Here is a 23,166-nt window from a genome sequence, read left to right as displayed (position 1 = left end):
GAGTGCAAATATTCGTATAGCTCAATGAATTTCCACAAAGTGAACACACTCGTTTCACCATCACCCGGATCAGAATAAGACTTTATCAGCACTCTTTTTTTTTTTTTTTGCGATACGCGGGCCTCTCACTGTTGTGGCCTCTCCCGTTGCAGAGCACAGGCTCCAGACGCGTAAGCTCAGCAGCCACGGCTCACTGGCCTAGCCGCTCCGCGGCATGTGGGATCTTTCCGGACCGGGGCATGAACCCGTGTCCCCTGCATTGGCAGGCAGACTCTCAACCACTGCGCCACCAGGGAAGCCCTGTTCATTTATGTTATATTTGTGAAATTCATCTATATTGTCGCATGTGGTTGTAACTTGTTCATTTTCATTGTTGTGTAGTATTTCATTGCACAGATACACCACAATTTATTTATCTGTTTTATTGTTGATGGACATTTAGGGTGCCTAGCTATATAAATATTGTGCTGTGCCCATCATGTACATGCTTTTTGGTGCACAAATATGTATGCATTTTTGTTGGATAAATAAATAGATAGCAATGAAATTATTGGGTCAAAGTGTATGTGTATGTTCAGTTTTTATAAATACTGCTGAACAATTTTCCAGATTTATACTTAAAAACAATATGAAGATTGTAGTTGTTCCTCAACTTCATCAATTCTTGGCATTGTCAGTCTTTTAAGTATTGCCATTCTTGTAGTTATATAGTAGTATTATATTTTATTGTGATTTAAATTTGCACTTCTTGGATACTAATAAAATTCAGCACCTTTTCAAACATTTATTGACCATGCAGATATATTCTTTTGGAAGGTTTTTATTCAAGTTTTGTGCTCATTTTCTTCTATTTTATCATTATCATTATTATTTTTGCAGTAGACCTTTTATATATGCTTTTTACAAATGTTACGTATACTGCAAATAAAATTTCCTGCTCTGTGGCTTGCCTTATAAATATCTCTTTAATGAACAGAGGTGTTTAATTTTAATGTAGTCCAATTCATCAATCTTTTCCTTTATGGTTAGTGCTTCCTGTGTCCTGTTTAGAAAATCTTTGACTACTCCAAAGTCATGAAAATATTTTCCAATGACTTATCCTAGATCTTTATTGCATTACTTTTATATTTAGATCTACAATTAAATCAAGTGGTTGCATATGTGTGAGACAGTTCCTTTTCTCTTTCATTGGTATATTTGCTTGTCCTTAGGTCAAAACATGCTATCTTAATTACTATAGTTTTTTTGTAGGTCTTCATGTCTGGTAGTATAAGTCCTCCAGCTTTGTTCTTCTTCAAGATATTCCTGGAGGGAGGATTGTAGGAAGATAGCAGAGTAGGAAGCATCAGGAATCTGTCTCCCAACCTAGACAATAATTATACTAGCTGAATCTGTCTGCTGTAACTATTTTGGAACTCTCAGGTGTACTGAAGTCTTGCATCCTCCAGGGTAAACTTAGATGGTAAATTGTGGCTAATTTTGATCCATTTCAGCTCTTAGCACAGTAGTAGCTACACATCCTCCACCCTTAGCTATATAGCAGGCAGCTGGGCAAGTGTTCCGGGAGCAACCTGCACACAACTTTTGGAAGCCATAGTGAGCAAAAAGCACACTGTCTTCCAAATATCGGGGATCTGTACTCTCATTGCTGATTGCTGCTTCTGATCACAGAGGTGCAGACAAAGGGGTAAGTGGCCATTGTTGCTGTACCTCCGCTCATTGTTGCAAGGCCCTCCCTTTCTGGATGAAGTGACTTCCAGAGAATTTCAAGAGCCCTTCCTCCCCTGCCCCTTCCATTTTTCCTCTTTGTCCTCTTTTGGGAGCCAGATATTAAATAGTGGGACATTCAAAAGGAACCACATAGAAAGGGAAAATTAGAAAGTGATCCCACATGCCCAGGGGAAGGTGCACATTCATAAAAGATCTGAGAAGACCTTAAGTTTACACTTCAGGCTGATACTTGGCATATAGAAAGCCTACAGCACTAAAACACACAACAGGCACAAAGAAAAAAAAGAAACAGCAAAACTTGGGGATGGGTGAGAATCTAATTTCCAGAGGTATCACATGATTAAATTCAGATGTCCAGTTTTCAATAAAAAATCACAAGGCATACAAAGATTCAAGAAATTATGGCCCATTCAAAGGAAAATAAAAAACTAACAGAAACTGTCCTCGAAAAATACATTCCTGGGTATTCTTGGCCTTTTGAATTTCTATATAAAATTTACAAGCAGCTTATCAATTTATGTTTTAAAAATACTTCCTGAGATTTTGATTGGGATTACATTGAGTCTATAGACTAATTTATAGAAAATATTTTTATAATATTAAGGCTTTAGTCCATGAACATTGTGTAGTTTCTATTTAATTAGATTTTCTGAATTTATCTCAATTATTTTCCATAGGATTTATTTTTAGAGCACATTTAGATTATTAGCAAAATTGAGTAGAAAGTACAGAGAGAGGGCTTCCCTGGTGGCGCAGTGGTTGAGAGTCCGCCTGCCGATGCAGGGGACACGGGTTTGTGCCCCGGTCTGGGAAGATCCCACATGCCGTGGAGCGGCTGGGCCGGTGAGCCATGGCCGCTGAGCCTGCACGTCCGGAGCCTGTGCCCCACAACGGGAGAGGCCACAACAGTGAGAGGCCCGCGTACCACAAAAAAAAAAAAAAAAAAAAAAAAAAGCCCTATCTCTTGGGCTTCCCTGGTGGCTCAGTGGTTGAGAGTCCGCCTGCCGATGCAGGGGACACGGGTTCGTGCCCCGGTCTGGGAAGATCCCACATGCCATGGAGCGGCTGGGCCCGTGAGCCATGGCCCCTGAGCCTGCGCGTCCGGAGCCTGTGCTTCGCAACGGGAGAGGCCACAACAGTGAGAGGCCCGTGTACAGCACAAAAAAAAAAAAAAAAAAAAAAAAGAAAGTACAGAGAGTTCTCATACATTCCCTGCTCCCTCACACTCCAAACCTCCCCCACTATCATCATCTCTAACCAGAGTGGTACATTTTTTACAACTGATGAATCTACATTGACACCTAAAGTTCATAGTTTACATTAGGGTTCACTCTTGGTCTTTGACATTCCGTGGGTATTAACAAATGTACAATACATGTGCTCCATTATCATATCAGGCAGAAAAGTTTCACTTTTCTGTGAAAACCCTCTGTGTTCTGCCTCTTCATCCCAACCTCCCTTCTAAACCTTGACAACCACTGATCTTCTTACTGTCTCTATAGTTTTGCCATTTCAAGAATATCATATAGTTAGAGTCTTACAGAGAACAGTCTTTTCACATTGTCGTCTTTTACTTAGTAATATGCATTTACATTTCCTCCATATCTTTTCATAGCTTGATAGCTCAATTCTTTTTAGCACTGAATAACAGTCCATTTTTGGATGAACTCTAGTTAATTTATCCATTCACCTATTGAAGGGCATCATGGTTGCTTCCGAGTTTTGACATTTATGAATAAAGCTGCTATGAGCGTCCACATGCAGGATTTGTGTGGACATAAGTTCTGAACTCATTTGAGTAAATACCAAGGATCATGATTGCCAGATTATATGATAAGAGTATGTTTAGTTTTATAAAAAAAACTTTCAAACTCTCTCCCAAAGTATCTGTACCATTTTGCATTCCACTAGGAATAAATGAGAGTTTCTGTTGTTCCACATTGTCATCAGCATTTGGTGTTGTCAGTGTTTTGGATTTTGGCCATTCTAATAGATGTGTGGTGGTATCTTATTGTTGTTTTAATTTGCAATTCCTCAGTGACATATGATATTGAACATCTTTTCATATGCTCACTTGCCATCTGTATATCTTCTTTGGTGAGGTGTCTATGCAGGTCTTTGGCCCATTTTTAAGCAGCTTGTTTGGTTTCATATTGTTGAGTTTAAGAATTCTTTGTGGGTTTTTTTTTTTTTTTTTTTTTTTTGTGGTACGTGGGCCTCTCACTGCTGTGGCCTCTCCTGTTGCGGAGCACAGGCTCTGGACGTGCAGGCTCAGCAGCCATGGCTCACAGGCCCAGCCGCTCAGCGGCATGTGGGATCTTCCCGGCTCGGGGCATGAACCCGTGTCCCCTGCATCGGCAGGCAGACTCTCAACCACTGTTCCACCAAGGAAGCCCTCTTTGTGTATTTTGGATAACATTCCTTTATCAAATGTGTCTTTTGTAAATATTTTCTCACAATCTGTGGCTTGTCTTCTCATTCTCTTGGCAGTATCTTTCACAGAGCAGAAGTTTTTAATTTGAATAAAGTCCAGCTTATCAATTATTTCTTTCATGGATCAAGCCTTTGGTGTTGTATCTAAAAAGTAATCACCATACCCAAAGTCATCTAGATTTTCTCCTATATTGTCTTCTGGGAGATTTATAATTTTGCAGTTTACATTTAGGTCTACAATTTATTTTGTGTTATTTTTTGGGAAAGGTATGTGTCTAGATTCTTTTTTTTTTTTTTTGCATTTGATGTCTAGTTGTTCCAGCACCATTTGTTGAAATTACTATCTTTTCTCCACTGTATTGCTTTTGCTTCTGTGTGAGAGATCACTTGACTGTGTTCATGTGAGTCTGTTTCTGAGCTCTTCATTTTGTTCCAGTAATGTATTTGTCTATTTTTTTATCAATAGTACACTGTCTTGATTACTGTAGCTTTAGAGAAAATATTGAAGTTGGGTAATTTCAGTACTCTGAATTTGTTCTTCCTTTTCAATATTATGTTGACTCTTCTGAGTCTTTTGCCTCTCCATATAAACTTTAGAATCAGTTTGTCAATATTTATGAAATAACTTATTGAGATTTCAGTTAAGATTGCAGTTAATCTATGGATCAATTTAGGGCGAACTAGCATCTTGATAATATTGAATCTTCCTATCCATAAACATGGAGTATCTGACCATTTATTGGTTATTTGATTTCTTTTGTCAGTGTTTTGTAGTCTTCCTCATATAGATCTAGTACATATTTTGTTAGATTTATACCTAAGTATTTAATTCTTTGTGGTGTTAATGTAAATGGTATTGTTTTTTATTTCAAATTCCTCTTGTTCATTGCTGGTATATAGGAAAATGATTTCCTTTTGTATGTTGATGTTGTATCCTGCCAACTTGTTATAATAGCTTTTTAGTTCTGTGAATTTTTCTGTTGATTTCAGACTACTTATGAGCCCATCAAAGCATTCTTCATTTCTGTTAGTGTTTTTGATCTCTAGCATTTCTTTTTATTCTTTCTTTGAAAGAATATTCTTTCCTTTATTTTGGCTTGTCAAATATTTCATCCCATTTTTTTCCTTGGGTCTTATCACTTACTTTGAGAACTCACCTTTCACCATTATTATTGTTTCTCTGAAGGTAATATGTCATTTTTCTCTAGTAGCTCTTAAGATGTTCTCTTTGCTTTTTTTCTTTTATTAGCAGTTTTACCATGATGTGTCTAGGTGAGATTTTCTTTGTATTTTTCTTTCTGGGAGTTTGTAGGACTTCTTGAATCTACTGGTATAATGTCTTCCATTAGTTTTGGAAAACTCTCAGCCATCATTTCTTCACACATGGGAGCCCTATTTTGTTCTCTTTTCTATTCCCTTGTAAGAGGCAGTTACACTTTTGTTAGAGCACTTCACCATGTTTTCTGTAGTGTATTAAGGGTGGCCACATATTCTTTGCTCCTCTTCCCAGGAAGGGGTGGAGTCTATGTCTTTTCCAGCCCTACCCACCTTGAAATCTGGACTGGCCCCGTGACTTGATTTGACTAAGAGTACCTCATCACTGCAGACAGTGGTACACGAAGTATGGTACCTGGACAAGCAGTATCAGCATTACCTAGATCTTGTTAAAAATGCATATTATTTTTCTTATCCCAGACTTACTAAGTTAGAAACTCTGGAGATAGGGCACAAATCCTCAAGGTGATTTTGATGCATGCTAAAGTCTTCGAATTACTGTCCTAGGCAGTAGTAATTGGTCTAAGAGGTGGTCAGATGAATGAAGTCCTTGCCTATGACTGTATGAACTCTAGAAGGAGGATGCTGTCTTTTCCTGATGGCATTGCTACCGTGGTATGATATAACCCCGGAGCTGTTGGCAGCCATTGTCTTTCCCTTTGTAGTAGAAGTCCCTATGGAGCAGGACAGAATGAGACTGGTCCATAGATAAGATAATGTCCATACAACTTTGTCTGAACCCTGAATCCAACTGTGCCTGAAGCTCCAGACTAGCCCTTGAGTTAATTATGTGAACTTTTTTCTTTTTTTCTCAAGTTAATTTGATTTGATTTGTGCACTTCCAACTACAGAATCTTGGCTAATACACAAGTAAATCCCCACTTCCTCTTTCAACTGATGTCCTATGCAGAGCCCCCAAAGTATAAAATAGATAATTGGAGGTCTGCTCTGAATGGAATGGAAATAGAATCCCTCAAATCGTGTCATGTGGCTTTTCCCAGGCCTCCCTTAGCAACTCCTGGAGACTATGCAGAACAACGCTAAAGCTCTAGGCAACATACATTAAAGCCCACTTGCAGTAGACCTTTTCGTGGCCTATGACATAACCCCTAGTTCCACCTGATTTCAACTGCAGCTGTGATGCAAATTTGCTTTATGTGGCCCAACTCAAGCATCCTGCTGTGTCTCTCTGCTTTTTTGTCCCTGGGATTCTCTTAAGTCACTTGGTTTGCTTAGCATAGACATAGGCAGCCTGAAAATTCAGGAAAATTTATGCTTCTGGGGGCAACCTTCTACAGGGATGATACATAAATGTCCTGGCTTTCCAACCTGTGGAGACACATTTCTTTGGCACATTCTCTAATTCTAGAGGGTCCAAGGGATTGGACCCTAGGAGTCCACAGTAGTAACAAGATTTATGTTGCTTGTTTTTTCTCCTTCCCTGCCTCAACTTCCTGTTTCTTTGCTCCTATTTCTTGGATTACTTCCAAAAGAAACCACCTGCATTCAGTCCTTTTCTCATGCTCTGCTTTTGGGAAAACCCAAAGTAAGATATCAATGTTTTAAAGTATAGAACTCAAGTTGGGACGTATGGTTTTGAATCCCACCTCTGCGAGTTAGGTTATGATATAGGTCTAATCATTTCTTTTCTCTAGGTCTTAGTTGTGTCATTTGCAAAACAAGGAAGGTGAATTAACTGCTTACTTAGTTTCCTCTAGCTCTGACTTTTTAGGTTCCTTCTGGCTCTGACGTTCATATAACTCTATGTACTGTTTTAGAAACTGAACAGTTACACGTGAAACTAGAATGATGAGTATAGTCAGGTCCTTGTGGTTTTTCCCTCTTTTCTAAACACCATTTCTGTTTTTTCCCATTTCCCTCCCACAGAAGTATCCAGATGATCTGATTCACCGTTGATTGGTCTTTGTAGATATAGACCCAGAAAAACAGCCATAAATACCCAGTCCCACACAGACCACACACAGCTATTCTGACAGGTAAGAAGGTCTCAAAACCACTGACATTCAGAGTCTCATGTTTATGTAGGACATAAAGTCTGAACATAAAAGCAAGTATTATAAGATGAATATGATCAACTATCTGGATGACTAAATGCAGCATAATAGCCTAAGTACTTTAGGGCTGGAGCCAAAGATACTTAACAAAAAATGGCTTTGGGCTTCCCTGGTGGCGCAGTGGTTGAGAGTCCGCCTGCCGATGCAGGGGACACGGGTTCATGCCCCGGTCTGGGAAGATCCCACATGCCGCAGGGCAGCTGGGCCCATGAGCCATGGCCGCTGAGCCTGCGCGTCCGGAGCCTGTGCTCCACAATGGGAGAGGCCACAGCGGTGAGAGGCCCGCATACTGCAAAAAAAAAAAAAAAAAAAAAAGGGCTTCAATTTCATATTGATTTTTAAAAAATGAAATGTTACAGCTGGGGATCCAGCTATGGATTTCAATCTACTTTTTTTTTTTTTTTTTTTTTTTTTTCTTTTTGCGGTATGCGGGCCTCTCACTGCTGTGGCCTCTCCCGTTGCGGAGCACAGGCTCCGGACGCGCAGGCCCAGCGGCCATGGCTCACGGGCCCAGCCGCTCCGCGGCATATGGGATCCTCCCAGACCGGGGCACGAACCCGTATCCCCTGCATCGGCAGGCGGACTCTCAACCACTGCGCCACCAGGGAGGCCCTCAATCTACTTTTTCTTGTAATTTGAGACAAATTGAAATCTATGATAATGAACCTAATCAAGAAGGGAAAGTTTATTTTCTTCATTCAGCAACTTGAAATGATCAATTTGAAACTTTATTGTTGTTGTTTTTACACAGTGGTGGCTTCCAGTGGGGCCTTAATACAATGATTGTGTTGATTCCTCTTGGGGAAAAAAAGAAAGGGAAGAGACACTTGCTGTTTTAAAAGGAAGCAGTAATGTGGAGGGTAGGGCACAGAGGACATTCCTGCATACTATTGTCAGGTGAGACAGGTTTCCCCGTGCTCACCAATGGCTTCCATCAGCGCGGCTGGTCTTACACAAGAAGAGGGTTTCCTACAAATGTTGTTTAAGGGGTTCATGAAAGGCTCCTGTCTTTCAATATGCTTTGTCCATTTGGTCTTTGACGCATGAAATTTCTTTGAGGTCAGAGCCCTTCCTTTGCCAAGTAAAGAAAAACTCTAGTGGAAAACACCTTTGTGAAGATGTAGTGGATAGAGTCCTAAGTTGGGAGTCAGATACAGAACGCTCACCTCTTCTCTGTAGACAGTTAGCTCTATGAGCTCTGATAGGTCACTTAACCTTTCTATGGCTTGGTCTCTACATCTCTAAAATGAGTGTGTTCATAAAGGATGATTTCTGTCATTCTTTGCAGCTCCAGAATCTGGATTATTGATGGAAATTCATGCTAGTATATAACTAACAGATAGATATTTTTTCCTTAGAGTAGATTTAATGAGAGAGGGTGAGTATCAGGGCTTGGAGAATTTGAAAGTGACCATAGATAGAGAAAGGATAAATTCTGCTTTATAATTTTTACCTCTCGTCCTATGGCCACCCCATCTGCAACATTGCATAAAATGACAAGACATACATAGGAGGCTTGGACTAGTCTAGAATTAATGGCTTTCACTGAAAGACAGACTGAACTAGGTTCTAATCCTGGTCTGACCCTTATCTATCAGTGGTCACAAGAAGTTGCTTAACAGCTCTGAGCCTCAGTTTTTACACCTATAAAATGGGAATAATACCACCTCCATTGTGGGGTATCAGGTATCCCGGGAAGTGATGGTCAGGCGGAAGTGGTCAGTAGGGAGGAAGATTACAAGGTTTTATAAGCCAGCTTTGTCCTCTGGATGACATTGTGTCACCCTGGTACAGAAGAAAGTCGTAGAGCTCTGCTATCTCCAAGGTATTTATGTGAAAGATGGAGGATGTCATCAGGCATGCTAATGCTTTGGTAATTACACCAACAGTTAACTTACATTATTACTACTCAATGCTGTGTCATTGCCAAGATGGGATCCAATGTTGATGTCTTTAGAGCTTGCAACATTTTCCAAAAGTGGCAATGCATCATAAATCTCATCAATTTCACTTGGTATATGGACTCATATCTGGGCACATGAAAAGCAAAAGCACAGTTATGGATTATTGTGTAACATGTCTGCTGTGTTTACATAGAAAAGAGTCTGAAATAATTAAAACCATTTCTTTGACGAGAATAGTATAAACTCAAATGCTTGCTTTGTATTAACGTTCATGATGCTGTCAGAAAAGCTTATTAGTTTCTTATATTTTAATTGGTTTAAGTGTACAGCTTCAATCATAGAGAAGAGCAAAATATCTCAGAACATATCTTTAGTTGATTCTGGCAATTCATCTTTCCACAATGTGCTCTTTGTATCTTGAAGATGATTTGATGATAAAAACTTTTATAATCCCTGATATTTTATTAAAAGGTTCTTTAATTCTTCTTTAGACCAATGACTCCCAATCTTTCTAGTGATATGTGACCACCCTCAAACCAAGAGCAGCTGGAAATTCATCTTAACTCTGAAGATGATGGATTTAGAGCAGTTTGGACCTAATATGTAGACCACTTAAATTTAAATGCTGCAACCTTTCAGCTATGGCTATTATAGAATCAATAACATTTATTCCTCCTTTCATTTCTACACAGTAGGAGTAATATTCAGATTTCCTGCAGCTTATTCTTGTAGAATAGGGGATTGAGATGCAGATTACTTAAACCTACTATGAAAAGTTAATGTGGGAAAATATTCAAGTTTCCAGTAATATTTCCTTCCTGTTATATCCATTTTATTTTATTATTTTTATTTTTTAACATCTTTATTGGAGTATAATTGCTTTACAATGGTGTGTTAGTTTCTGCTGTATAAAAAAGTAAATCAGCTATATGTATACATATATCCCCCTATCCCCTCCCTCTTGCACCTCCCACCCACCTTCACTATCCCAACCCTCTAGGTGGTCACAACGCACCAACCTGATCTCCCTGTGCTACGCAGCAGCTTCCCACTAGCTTTCTCTTTTACATTTGGTAGTGTATATATGTCATTGCTCCTCTCTCACTTTGTCCCAGTTTACACTTCCCCCTCCCCATGTCCTCAAGTCCATTCTCTACATCTGCGTCTTTATTCCTGTCCTGCCCCTAGGTGCATCAGAACCATTTTTTTTTAGATTCCATATATATATGTTAGCATATGGTATTCGTTTTTCTCTTTCTGACTTACTTCACTCTCTATGACACACTCTAGGTCCATCCACCTCACTACAAATAATTCAATTTCGTTTCTTTTTATGACTGAGTAATATTCCATTGTATATATATGCTACATCTTCTTTATCCATTCATCTGTTGATGGACACGTAGGTTGCTTCCATGTCCTGGCTATTGTAAATAGTGCTGCAGTGAACATTGTGGCACATGACTCTTTTTGAATTATGATTTTCTCAGGGTATATGCCCAGTAGTGGGATTGCTGGGTCGTATGGTAGTTCTATTTTTAATTTTTTAAGGAACCTCCATACTGTGTTCTCCATAGTGGCTGTATCAATTTACAGCCAATAGTGCAAGAGGGTTCCCTTTTCTCCACACCTTCTCCAGCATTTATTGTTTGTAGATTTTTTGATGATGGCCATTCTGACCAGTGTGAGGTGATACCTCATTGTGGTTTTGATTTGCATTTCTCTAATGATTAGTGATGTTGAGCATCCTTTCATTTATTTCTTGGCAATCTGTATATCTTCTTTGGAGAAATGTCTATTTAGGTCTTCCACCCATTTTTGGATTGTGTTGTTTGTTTCTTTGATATTGAGCTGCATGAGCTGCTTGTATATTTTGGAGATTAATCCTTTGTCAGTTGCTTCGTTTGCAAATATTTTCTTCCATTCTGAGGGCTGTCTTTTCATCTTGTTTATGGTTTCCTTTACTGTGCAAAAGGTTTTAAGTATCATTAGATTGCATTTGTTTTTTTTTGTTATTTCCATTTCTGTAGGAGGTGGATCAGAAAGGATCTTGCTGTGATTTATGTCATAGAGTGTTCTGCCTGTGTTTTCCTCCTAGAGTTTGATAGTGTCTGGCCTTACATTTAGGTCTTTAATCCATTTTGAGTTTATTTTTGTATATGGTGTTAGGGAGTGTTCTAATTTCATTCTTTTACATGTAGCTGTCCAGTTTTTCCAGCATGACTTATTGAAGAGGCTGTCTTTTCTCCATTGTATATCCTTGCCTCCTTTATCAAAGTTAAGGTGACCATATGTACGTGGGTTTATCTCTGGGCTTTCTATCCTGTTCCATCGATGTATATTTCTATTTTTGTGCCAGTACCATACTGTCTTGATTACTGTAGCTTTGTAGTATAGTCTGAAGTCAGGGAGCCTGATTCCTCCAGCTCCGTTTTTCTTTCTCGAGATTGCTTTGGCTATTCGGGGTCTTTTGTGTCTCCATACAAATTATAAAATTTTTTGTTCTAGTTCTGTGAAAAATGCCATTGGTAGTTTGATAGGGATTGCGTTGAATCTGTAGATTGCTTTGGGTAGTATAGTCATTTTCACAATATTGATTCTTCCAATCCAAGGACATGGTATATCTCTCTGTCTGTTTGTGTCATATTTGGTTTCTTTCATCAGTGTCTTATAGTTTTCTGAGTATAGGTCTTTTACCTCCTTAGGTAGGTTTATTCCTAGGTATTTTATTCTTTTTGTTGCAATGGTGAATGGGATTGTTTCCTTAATTTCTCTTTCTGAACTTTTGTTGTTAGTGTAATAGGCTGCAAGAGATTTCTGGGCATTAATTTTGTATCCTGCAACTTTACTATTTTCATTGATTAGTGCTAGTAGTTTTCTGGTGGCATCTTTAGGATTCTCTACATATAGTATCATGTCATCTGCAAACAGTGACAGTTTTACTTCTTCTTTTCCAATTTGGATTCCTTTTATTTCTTTTTCTTCTCTGGTTGCTGTGGCTAGGACTTCTAAAACTATGTTGGATAACAGTGGCGAGCATGGACATCCTTGTCTTGTTCCTGATCTTAGAGGGAATGGTTTCAGTCTTTCACCATTGAGAATGATGTTTGCTGTGGGTTTGTCGTATATGGCCCTTATTATGTTGAGGTAGTTTCCCTCTATGCACACTTCCTGGAGGGTTTTTATCATAAATGGGTGTTGAATTTTGTCAAAAGCTTTTTCTGCATCTATAGACATGATCATATGGTTTTTATTCTTCAGTTTGTTAATATGGTGTATCACATTGATTGATTTGCATATATTGAAGAATCCTTGCATCCCTGAGATGAATCCCACTTGATCATGGTGTATGATACTTTTAATGTGTTGTTGGATTCCGTTTGCTAGTATTTTGTTGAGGATTTTTGCATCTATGTTCGTCAGTGATGTTGGTCTGTAACTTTCTTTTTTGTAGTATCTTTCTTTTTTGTAGTATTTTTGTCTGGTTTTGGTATCAGGGTGATGGTGGCCTCATAGAATGAATTTGGGAGTGTTCCTTCCTCTGCAATTTTTTGGAAGTGTTTGAGAAGGATGGGTGTTAGCTCTTCTCTAAATGTTTGATAGAATTCACCTGTGAAGCCATCTGGCCCTGGACTTTTGTTTGTGGGATGATTTTTTTTTTTTTTTTTTTTCGGTATGCGGGCCTCTCACTGTTGTGGCCTCCCCCGTTGTGGAGCACAGGCTCCGGACGCGCAGGCTCCGGATGCGCAGGCTCAGCGGCCATGGCCCACGGGCCCAGCCGCTCCGCGGCACATGGGATCCTCCCAGACCGGGGCACGAACCCGCATCCCCTGCATCGGCAGGCGGACTCTCAACCACTTGCGCCACCAGGGAGGCCCAGTGTGGGATGATTTTTAATCACAGTTGCAATTTCATTACTTGTGATTGGTCTGTTCATATTTTCTATTTCTTCCTGGTTCAGTCTTGGAAGGTAATACCTTTCTAAGAATTTATGCATTTCTTCCAGGTTGTCCATTTCATTGGCATAGAGTTGCTTGTAGTAGTCTCTTAGGATGCTTTGTATTTCTGCGGTGTCTGTTGTAACTTCTCCTTTTTCATTTCTAATTTTATTGATTTGAGTCCTCTCCCTGTTTTTCTTGATGAGTCTGGCTAAAGGTTTATCAATTTTATCTTCTCAAAGAATCAGCTTTTATTTTTATTGATCTTTGCTATTATTTTCTTTGTTTCTATTTCATTTATTTCTGCTCTGATCTTTATGATTTCTTTCCTTCTGCTAACTTTGGGTTTTGTTTGTTCTTCTTTCTCTAGTTCCTTTAGGTGTAAAGTTAGATTGTTTACTTGAGGTGTTTCTTGTTTCTTGAGGTAGGCTTGTATAGCTATAAACTTCCCTCTTAGAACTGCTTTTGCTGCATCCCATAGGTTTTGGATCGTCGTGTTTTCACTGTCATTTGTCTCTAGGTATTTTTTAATTTCCTCTTTGATTTCTTCAGTGATCTCTTGTTTATTTAGTAACGTATTGTTTAGCCTTCATGTGTTTGTGACGTTTTTTTCCCTGTAATTCATTTCTAATCTCATAGCGTTGTGATCAGAAAAGATGCTTGATGTGATTTCAGTATTCTTAAATTTACTGAGGCTTAATTTGTGACCCAAGATGTGATCTATCCTGGAGAATGTTCCATGTGCACTTGAGAAGAAAGTGTAACCTGCTGTTTTTGGATGGAATGTCCTATAAATATCAATTAAATCTGTCTAGTCTATTGTGTCATTTAAAGCTTGTGTTTCCTTATTAATTTTCTGTTTGGATGATCCGTCCATTGGTGTAAGTGAGGTGTCAAAATCCTCCACTATTACTGTGTTACTGTCGATTTCCTCCTTTATAGCTGTTAGCAGTTGCCTTATGTATTAAGGTGCTCCTATGTTGGATGCATATATATTTATAATTGTTATGTCTTCTTCATGGATTGATCCCTTGATCATTATGTAGTGTCCTTCCCTGTCTCTTGTAACATTCTTTATTTTAAAGTCTATTTTATCTGATATGAGTATTGCTACTCCAGCTTTCTTTTGATTTGTATTTGCATGGAATATGTTTTCCATCCCCTCACTTTCAGTGTGTATGTGTTCCTAGGTGTGAAGTGGGTCTCTTGCAGACAGCATATATATGGGTCTTGTTTTTGTGTCCATTCTGCGAGCCTGTGTCTTTTGGTTGGAGCATTTAATCCATTCAGTTTAAGGTAATTATCGATATGTATGTTCCCATTACCATTTTCTTGATTGTTATGGGTTTGTTTTTGTAGGTCCTTTTCTTCTCTTGTGTTTCCCAGTTAGAGAAGTTCCTTTAGCATCTGTTGTAAAGCTGGTTTGGTGGTGCTGAATTCTCTTAGCTTTTGCTTGTCTGTAAACCTTTGATTTCTCCGCATCAAATCTGAATGAGATCCTTGCTGGGTAGAGTAATCTTGGTTGTAGCTTCTTCCCTTTCATCACTTTAAATATATCGTGCCACTGCCTTCTGGCTTGTAGAGTTTCTGCTGCGAAATCAGTTGTTAACTTTATGGCAGTTCCCTTGTATGTTATTTGTTGTTCTTCCCTTGTTGCTTTCAGTAATTTTTCTTTGTCTTTAATTTTTGTCAGTTTGATTAGTATGTGTCTTGGCGTGTGTCCTCTTGGGTTTGTACTGCCTGGGACTCTCTGTGCTTTCTGGACTTGGGTGGCTATTTCCTGTCCCATGTTAAGGAAGTTATCAACTATAATCTCTTCAAATATTTTCTCAGGTCCTTTCTCTCTCTCTCCTCTTTCTGGGACCCCTATAATGTGAATGTTATTGCGTTTAATATTGTCTCAGCGGTCGCTTAGGCTGTCTTCATTTCTTTTCATTCTTTTTTCTTTATTCTGTTCTGCGGCAGTGAAATCCACCGTTCTGTCTTTTAGGTCACTTATTCATTCTTCTGCCTCAGTTATTCTGCTATTGATTCCTTCTAGTGTATTTTTCATTTCAGTTATTGTATTGTCCATCTCTCTTTGTTTGTTCTTTAATTCTTCTAGGTGTTTGTTCTTCAGTTCTTGCAGGTCTTTGTTAAATGTTTCTTCCATCTTCTCGATCTTTGCCTCCATTCTTTTTCCGAGGTCCTGGATCATCTTCACTCTCATTATTCTGAATTCTTTTTTTGGAAGGTTGCCTATCTCCACTTCATTTAGTTGTTTTTCTGGGTTTTTATCTTGTTCCTTCATCTGGTACATAGTCCTCTGCCTTTTCATTTTGTCTGTCTTTCTGTGAATGTGGTTTTTGTTCCACAGGCTGCAGAATTGTAGTTCTTCTTGCTTCTGCTGTCTGCTCTCAACAGTCCTAGTTTTCCGAGTTCTGATTAAAATGCCTATAGGGCACACAGATGTGGATGTCAAATAGGTAATTGGATAAATCAGTTTTGAGCTAAATCTAGAGGTCAGGGCTAGAGAATTATTTCATAGAGACTGTATTTAAAACCAAAGTTCAGATGAGGTCATATGGTAGAATATTTGGAGAGAAAAGAAGATGAAAGTTAAGTTTGGTGTACTCACACTTGAGTGATTGAAGAGAGGAGAGGGAACTAGCAAACGTGATGGAGAAGGAATGGCCAGTAAGGTGGAAGGCAGATTGGGAGAAATCAGGAGATGGGAATATTTCAAGAAGAAAGAGGTGAACAGCCATCCCACATGCTGCTGAAAGGTCAGGCCAGATGAGTATACAGAAATAATCATTTGAGTTAGAAATGTGGAAAACACCTTGATAAAAGTGGTTTCAGTGGAATTGGGGTGAGGGTAGGTGTGGGAATAAGCCTAATTGGAAAGGATTGAGAGGAGACTAGAAAGCAAAGAAGCAGAAATATATTCATTTAGATAGTTTTTTCAAGAATTTTGCTAGGAGGTAGAACAGAAATATGGATGGGTAGAGATGAATGGGGGGTTATACTACAGTAACAAAAAACAGCTAAAATCATGAGAAAACTTGACTGTATATATACTGACAGCTACCTGTCAGTAGCTAGAGTCAGCCATGGCCCTGCACCATGGGTCTTCTGATTTCTGGACAGAAGCCAACAGAGCTCTCCCAACGTAGGATATCCTCCTTTGATGGAAGAGGGAAGGAGCAAGAAACAGAACTGTACTATGCCTCAAGCCTTCAGCTTGTACTTGTCATAATTTATGTTTGTTCACATTCTATTGACCAAAGCAAGTTACATGACTAAGCTCAATGTCAGTGAGGTAGAGATGTATACTCCTCCTGCATTTCTCATGGTAATGGAAGGGTATGTGCACTTGTCCTCTAAGGAAGACGTAGTGATTGGTTGGGAGCAGTAATGCAATCTACCCCCTAAACATACACATTTTTTGGTGGGTGAAATAAATCATGTTTGTATGCTGTTAAAAATAATGCAAGAAATAGACACATTAATTACAGAAAAAAAGCCTGTGAGAATGTGAGGAAATAGGTGCATTTTTAGGAGTAAGGGCATCTTATTAATAGGAGGAAAGGCTTAGAGAGAGTATAGATATTAAAAGGTTGGTAGTTTTGCCATGTCTTTTATAATAAGACTTCTTCCTTTCTAAATTTTGCTTCTCTTCTGACTTTCCAGTAATTTCTAAGATCAGGGTACATGGGAGGTATATTTTGCAAAACTTGAATGTTTAGGAATCTTCCTTTGTTGCCTTCAACAAAAACAAATAGTTTGGTCCAGAGTTATTTTTTAATCTTCAATTGTCTAGAGACATTGCTACATTCTTGTAGTAATTAGGATTATAGAGGAGGTTAGAGCTAAGATCTTGTTATCTCCAGGACATGCCTCTTGCATGTTAGAGCAGCTCAGTACATACTTATTGAATGAGTGCATGCATGAACCCCACCCATCACATTTTGCAGGCAACTTTTTAATGACTAATTCTTTAATATTTTAAATTTGTTCATCTCTTTTAGCTCTGGGAGAATGAAACCCAGTTCCCTTTAATGAATACAAGGTATGAAAGGAAAAGATAAATCTTATAGGTATATGCTTTGAGAATGAAATTCTTTAAAATGTAGATATATCAGGTACAATTAAAAACTCATATATAAGTTTAGCCTCTTTTCTGAGAACAGTTGAGGGAAAGTTACGTATCTATTAGGGTGGTAAACAGCAGGGCTTTTGCAGTGAAAACTGGATCTTCTTTATAATGTATATATTAAGAATATCAATCTTAGTAATAACTTCTACTAGATGAACACATATGAAGGATTTCATCTACCTAGAGTTAAGAAATGAACTCATTTCCTTCTCATAAAAATATCCTTTTCTTCATAGCAAAGGTATAAGGTAGTAGCTCAAGTAATTTTCACTGAAGAATGAGAATGCCTACTTAAAGTATTCTTGTATAGATGATTTTCTTGCTCTCTTCACTAAGCAAAGCCTTTTGGATTGGAGAGATGGCTATGAATGCTCAAGGGTATGGGCACTTCAATATGCAATGGAATTTTTCAGCAGATTCTGAGCTATTGAGTTGCCACTTGTCTTCTCTGAGAACCATGATTCTTAATTATGAGAAACCCATTTTGACAAAGATCAAGAATGGCAGAGACTTAAGTGGGAAAGTTAGCTGTCAGAATATCATCTGTCTCCCATTTTTCTGAATTTGGGAGAGTATTTTGGAACAAAGTCCCAATTTCATAGCTATTACTCCTTCACAGATAAATTGGCAGTGATTTGGGAGAGAGGCTCATGACATTTCTGCCCAATAATTTTTAATCATGCTTTTAAAAATATCCACTGGGTTCATTTTTGAAACTTAGGTGTTGTCTCAGTCCCTAGAAAACTCAGAGACCTCTCTGAGAGACAGCAAGTCTTCTACTGAAGCTTGGACACAGATGGACCCAAGTTTGAAAACTGTCCTGCCACATACTAGCTGACTGACATTGGGCAAGTTTCTTTACTTTGCTGAAGCAGGTTTAACTCTTCTATAAACAAGAATACTAGTACTTGTCTTACTAATTCATTTATTTACTCTTTTAATAAACATGAAGTACTTATTATATTCTCATACCTGAGTTGTGTGTACTAGGGATGCAAATAATTATAGCTAATGTTTGGTGAGTATTAACCAAGTGCAAGCCCATTCTAAATATATCTCCTTTATTTTTCCCATCAGCTTTATGAGTAAAGTAGATACCCTAATGCTCATTTATCAGATAAGGAAGCTCTGCTTAGAGTTTAAGTAACTTGTCCAAGTTATATAAAGTAGAAAGCAGGGAGACTAAAATTCAAACCAAGACAGCTTTCAGTTGAGAGTGCATGTTCTTAACCACTGTACTATACTGTAAAGATGCAAAGATACAATCCCTGCCGCTAGTGTGGTCACAGAGAAGAAAAGAAACAGTCATATTAAATGGATGTGCAAAGTATCCAGGCATTTTGGAGAAACAAGCCCTTAATTCCCTGGGATCAACTTCGGTTTGAAATCTAAGACCATGATAAATCTATGAAAGTTTAACCTGTAATCTTCGGATTGCTGCTGATTTCAAAGTCACTGGTATCAGAAACACACATACATACTAGAGCTTTAGAAATGTCAGTATTCATCATTTTAAAGTCAGACTCTATAAAAATTCATGATGTCGCAGTGATAAGTACCAGAAATTTTACCAAATGTCTGCTTTTGGTAAATACTTAGTCCATGCCACCATTTACATTAAAGGATGATTGGACTATTTAAAAGATTCTGATATTGGTAATGACTGATACTATTAAGAATACACTTCACAGAAAATATGCTGATACTATTTTCATTAATCAAGTGCATATTTTAATAAAAATAGGAAAAGTGATTTTTATGGGCACATTATAGGAGGATGTGATGCATGAACTGTACTGTAAAGGCACCAATAAACTAGAATGAAACAAACGAAAATGGTACATTTTTTTTTTATTTTACAAATTTAATCAGTTATACATATACATATGTTCCCATATCCCCTCCCCTTTTGCGTCTCCCTCCCACCCTCCCTATCCCACCCCTCCAGGCAGTCACAAAGAACCGAGCTGATCTCCCTGTGCTATGCGGCTGCTTCCCACTAGCTATCTACCTTACGTTTGGTAGTGTATATATGTCCATGCCGCTCTTTCACTTTGTCACAGCTTACCCTTCCCCCTCCCCATATCCTCAAGTCCATGCTCTAGTAGGTCTGTGTCTTTATTCCTGTCTTACTCCTAGGTTCTTGATGACATTTTTTTTCTTAAATTCCATATATATGTGTCAGCATACAGTATTTGTCTTTCTCTTTCTGACTTACTTCACTCTGTATGACAGACTCTAGGTCCATCCACCTCACTACAAATAACTCAATTTCATTTCTTTTTATGGCTGAGTAATATTCCATTGTGTATATGTGCCACATCTTCTTTACCCATTCATCCGATGATGGACACTTAGGTTGTTTCCATCTCCGGGCTATTGTAAATAGGGCTGCTATGAACATTTTGGTACATGTCTCTTTTTGAATTATGGTTTTCTCAGGGTATATGCCCAGTAGTGGGATTGCTGGGTCATATGGTAGTTCTATTTGTAGTTTTTTAAGGAACCTCCATACCGTTCTCCATAGTGGCTGTACCAATTCACATTCCCACCAGCAGTGCAAGAGTGTTCCCTTTTTTCCACACCCTCTCCAGCATTTATTGTTTCTAGATTTTTTGATGATGGCCATTCTGACTGGTGTGAGATGATATCTCATTGTAGTTTTGATTTGCATTTCTCTAATGAGTAAAGATGTTGAGCATCCTTTCATGTGTTTGTTGGCTGTCTGTATATCTTCTGTGGAGAAATGTCTATTTAGGTCTTCTGCCCATTTTTGGATTGGGTTGTTTGTTTTTTTGCTATTGAGCTGCATGAGCTGCTTATAAATTTTGGAGATTAATCCTTTGTCAGTTGCTTCATTTGCAAATATTTTCTCCCATTCTGAGGGTTGTCTTTTGGTCTTGTTTATGGTTTCCTTTGCTGTGCAAAAGCTTTTAAGTTTCATTAGGTCCCATGTGTTTATTTTTGTCTTTATTTCCATTTCTCTAGGAGGTGGGTCAAAAAGGATCTTGCTGTGATTTATGTCATAGAGTGTTCTGCCTATGTTTTCCTCTAGGAGTTTGATAGTGTCTGGCCTTACATTTAGGTCTTTAATCCATTTTGAGCTAATTTTTGTGTATGGTGTTAGGGAGTGATCTAATCTCATACTTTTACATGTCCCTGTCCAGTTTTCCCAGCACCACTTATTGAAGAGACTGTCCTTTCTCCACTGTACATTCCTGCCTCCTTTATCAAAGATAAGGTGACCATATGTCCGTGGGTTTATCTCTGGGCTTTCTATCCTGTTCCATTGATCTATCTTTCTGTTTTTGTGCCAGTACCATACTGTCTTGATTACTGTAGCTTTGTAGTATAGTCTGAAGTCAGGGAGCCTGATTCCTCCAGCTCCGTTTTTCGTTCTCAAGATTGCTTTGGCTATTCGGGGTCTTTTGTGTTTCCATACAAATTGTGAAATTTTTTGTTCTAGTTCTGTGAAAAATGCCATTGGTAGTTTGATAGGAATTGCATTGAATCTGTAGATTGCTTTGGGTAGTAGAGTCATTTTCACAATGTTGATTCTTCCAATCCAAGAACATGGTACATCTCTCCATCTATTTGTATCATCTTTAATTTCTTTCATCAGTGTCTTATAATTTTCTGCATACAGGTCTTTTGTCTCCTTAGGTAGGTTTATTCCTAGATATTTTATTCTTTTTGTTGCAATGGTAAATGGGAGTGTTTCCTTGATTTCACTTTCAGATTTTTCATCATTAGTATATAGGAATGCCAGAGATTTCTGTGCATTAATTTTGTATCCTGCAACTTTACCAAATTCATTGATTACCTCTAGTAGTTTTCTGGTAGCATCTTTAGGATTCTCTATGTATAGTATCATGTCATCTGCAAACAGTGACAGCTTTACTTTTTCTTTTCCAATTTGGATTCCTTTTATTTCCTTTTCTTCTCTGATTGCTGTGGCTAAAACTTCCAAAACTATGTTGAATAAGAGTGGTGAGAGTGGGCAACCTTGTCTTGTTCCTGATCTTAGTGGAAATGGTTTCAATTTTTCACCATTGAGGACGATGCTGGCTGTGGGTTTGTCATATATGGCCTTTATTATGTTGAGGAAAGTTCCCTCTATGCCTACTTTCTGCAGGGTTTTTATCATAAATGGGTGTTGAATTTTGTCAAAAGCTTTCTCTGCATCTATTGAGATGATCATATGGATTTTCTCCTTCAGTTTGTTAATATGGTGTATCACGTTGATTGATTTGCGTATATTGAAGAATCCTTGCATTCCTGGAATAAACCCCACTTGATCATGGTGTATGATCCTTTTAATGTGCTGTTGGATTCTGTTTGCTAGTATTTTGTTGAGGATTTTTGCATCTATGTTCATCAGTGATATTGGCCTGTAGTTTTCTTTCTTTGTGACATCCTTGTCTGGTTTTGGTATCAAGGTGATGGTGGCCTCGTAGAATGAGTTTGGGAGTGTTCCTCCCTCTGCTATATTTTGGAAGAGTTTGAGAAGGATAGGTGTTAGCTCTTCTCTAAATGCTTGATAGAATTCGCCTGTGAAGCCATCTGGTCCTGGGCTTTTGTTTGTTGGAAGATTTTTGATCACAGTTTCAATTTCAGTGCTTGTGATTGGTCTGTTCATATTTTCTATTTCTTCCTGATTCAGTCTTGGCAGGTTGTGCATTTCTAAGAATTTGTCCATTTCTTCCAGGTTGTCCATTTTATTGGCATAGAGTTGCTTATAGTAATCTCTCATGATCTTTTGTATTTCTGCAGTGTCAGTTGTTACTTCTCCTTTTTCATTTCTAATTCTATTGATTTGAGTCTTCTCCCTTTTTTTCTTGATGAGTCTAGCTAATGGTTTATCAATTTTGTTTATCTTCTCAAAGAACCAGCTTTTAGTTTTATTGATCTTTGCTATCGTTTCCTTCATTTCTTTTTCATTTATTTCTGATCTGATTTTTATGATTTCTTTCCTTCTGCTAACTTTGGGATGTTTTTGTTCTTCTTTCTCTAATTGCTTTAGGTGCAAGGTTAGGTTGTTTATTCGAGATGTTTCCTGTTTCTTAAGGTGGGATTGTATTGCCATAAACTTCCCTCTTAGAACTGCTTTTGCTGCATCCCATAGGTTTTGGGTCGTCGTGTCTCCATTGTCATTTGTTTCTAGGTATTTTTTAATTTCCTCTTTGATTTCTTCAGTGACCACTTCGCTATTAAGTAGTGTGTTGTTTAGCCTCCATGTGTTTGTATGTTTTACAGCTCTTTTCCTGTAATTGATATCTAGTCTCATAGCATTGTGGTCGGAAAAGATACTTGATACAACTTCAATTTTCTTAAATTTACCAAGGCTTGATTTGTGACCCAAGATATGATCTATCCTGGAGAATGTTCCATGAGCACTTGAGAAAAATGTGTATTCTGTTGTTTTTGGATGGAATGTCCTATAAATATCAATTAAGTCCATCTTGTTTAATGTATCATTTAAAGCTTGTGTTTCCTTATTTATTTTCATTTTGGATGACCTGTCCATTGGTGAAAGTGGGGTGTTAAAGTCCCCTACTATGATTGTGTTACTGTCGATTTCTCCTTTTATGGCTGTTAATATTTCCCTTATGTATTGAGGTGCTCCTATGTTGGGTGCATAAATATTTACAATTGTTATATCTTCTTCTTGG

General features: G+C 38.2%; 1 long non-coding RNA gene across 1 annotated transcript in view; it reads left to right on the top strand.

The window, feature by feature from the left end:
- The window catches only part of LOC132496678 (uncharacterized), a 397,701-nt gene that overhangs the window by 264,555 nt on the left and 109,980 nt on the right, over positions 1–23,166 (top strand). The window contains exon 3 of the long non-coding RNA XR_009533517.1: positions 7,327–7,436. This is a non-coding gene — a long non-coding RNA (uncharacterized LOC132496678). The remainder of the gene's footprint in view (positions 1–7,326; positions 7,437–23,166) is intronic.

The sequence above is a fragment of the Mesoplodon densirostris genome, chromosome 10 (genome assembly GCF_025265405.1).
Source record: "Mesoplodon densirostris isolate mMesDen1 chromosome 10, mMesDen1 primary haplotype, whole genome shotgun sequence".
Lineage (NCBI taxonomy): Eukaryota > Metazoa > Chordata > Mammalia > Artiodactyla > Ziphiidae > Mesoplodon > Mesoplodon densirostris.
Note: the sequence above shows the minus strand (reverse complement) of the source record. Positions and strands in the feature narration are given on the sequence as shown.